Here is a 2,305-nt window from a genome sequence, read left to right on the forward strand (position 1 = left end):
TGACATCCGACATTCATGCTTGGAACATGGCACGAGGGTGATTAGCTGAAGAGAGACTTGGCTCAGCGAATCTATGGTCGGGTGGAACGTGGTAGTCCCATCTCCGATTAGTTCATTGCATTTATTAATGAAAAAAATTCATTCCCTTGATTTTCATGTGCAAATGTACTAATGTATATATGGATTTTGATGGCTGATATGTTTATTGTATTTCTGTTCCTATTATGTTTTTTTTTTTTTTATATACACATTTACCCTGGAGGTTGTTACTATTTAGTTACATTTCATCTTATAGTTTTTTATCGTCAGAGTAATTTGGGTTCTGTTGCCACTCGTTATAAGTGATATAGGAGGGAACGATGGGAGTTGAAGGTGTAGAGGGCGTTGATGCAGAAGATGAGGGAGTCCCATTTATTCTACTAGCCTCTACCATTATGGCCTTTGCCTGCAAGGCCACCGCAACACAAAAAATATCTCAATGCAAATTACCAAAAAAATATGTGCAAATTTGATATTGCAAGGACTCCAATGAAATATAATAAAATCCACAAGATAAACATAAAATCCTTCTGAAAGACTACTACACTACCTTATCTGTGGGTATATTGTAAACGATCACTTTCCCTGCATATAAAATTGTGAGAAGCGAGGAAGGGGACTACACATTTATCTCATTTGAATCTGCATAATAAAACCACACTCAACATAAATTCTACCATTAAGGGGAATTTTTTTTTGTTTGATGTAATTTAAAAATAGAAGAGGGAAACAATGATGGGCGCAGAGGAGCACATACAACACAAGACTTCACAAATTCAGAGACACGCAACAAATCACAAAGAAGAATGGAAAACCAAAAGCAAAGAAAACACAAGCTTTTCATTACTGGAGGGCCTTGCCTTGGCTTGTATTGCTCAGGCATAGGAGGGATTACAAATTTATAGATGGAAGAAGCTCTAGAATTCTCCAATTCTGTCATGTGGAATACATGACTGTACAATGTAGTCAGTGGGACGAGGTAGTAGGTTGTCATCAGTGGCGTGGGCAGTGGACGACTAAGGACAGTGAGGTTGGTGCCCTTTTTTTTTTTTTTTTTTAATTTGGCTTCACGTTTAACATTCTCCCACTTGAAGCTGAATGAAGAATCCTGAATCAAGTCATATCAAGTACTACCATGCCTCTACATATCTCATGTTTATTTCTTGGTAGAATCTTTGTGAGCATATCAGAAGGGTTCTTATCTGTATGGATATTTTCCAAGGATAATTGTCCTTCCTCCAACACATGCCAGATCCAATGGTACCTTAATTCAATGTGCTTTGTTTTTGAGTGAAATGATGGGTTTTTCACCATGTGAATGGCACTCTGACTATCACAATATAACACATACTTGTCTTGATTTATTCCTACTCTCCTAGGAATCACTGCATCTACAACATCTCTTTACAAGCCTTTGTTGCAGCTATGTACTCTACCTCTGTTGTAGAGAGATCTACTATTCTTTGTAGCCTTGACACCCAAGATACTATTGCACCTGCAAATGTGCACAAATAACTTGTAGTGGACTTTATGATGTCGATATCTCCAACCATATCTGCATCTGTAAATCCTTCAAGCACAATCTCAATATGGCCAAAACATAAACAATAATGACTAGTACCCTGAGATATCTCAAAATCCATTTCACTACTTGCCAATGTTGTTTGTCTGGATTGGCAAGGAACCTGCTCACTACTCCCACTAAATATGCAATGTTTGGTCGCATACATACCATGGCATACATCAAGCTGCCAACTGCTTAAGAATGAATAATCTTACTCATCTCTTCCTTATCCTTGTCATCACTAGGACATAACTTAGTACTTAGCTTGAAGTGAGTTGCAAGGGGTGTACCAACTGGCTTGGCATCCTTCATATTAAACCTATCAAGCACCTTCTTGATATATTTTTCTTGTGACAACAACAACCTTTTGTTTTTCCTGTCACGTATGATCCTCATGCCCAATATCTGTTGTGTTGGACCCAAATCCTTCATTGCATTTCCTGCCAAATCTTTCTTCAACCTATTGATCATATTCTTATCATGCTCAACAATCAACATGTCAGATGTCCACATATAACAATAATATGATATAATTTCCTTCATCACACCTCTTAATATAAACACAATGGTCAACTTCCAACACGTGAAAACCATGTTCCAACATGAATGAATCAAATTTCTTGTACCATTGTCAAGGTGTCTGTTTCGACCCATAGAGGCTTCTTCAACCTGCAAACAAGGTCTTCTTTGCCTTTTTCTATG

This window comes from Pinus tabuliformis, chromosome 3_2, assembly GCF_031772625.1.
Source record: "Pinus tabuliformis cultivar Carrire ecotype Pingquan chromosome 3_2, CPIR1, whole genome shotgun sequence".
Classification (NCBI taxonomy): Eukaryota; Viridiplantae; Streptophyta; class Pinopsida; order Pinales; family Pinaceae; genus Pinus; species Pinus tabuliformis.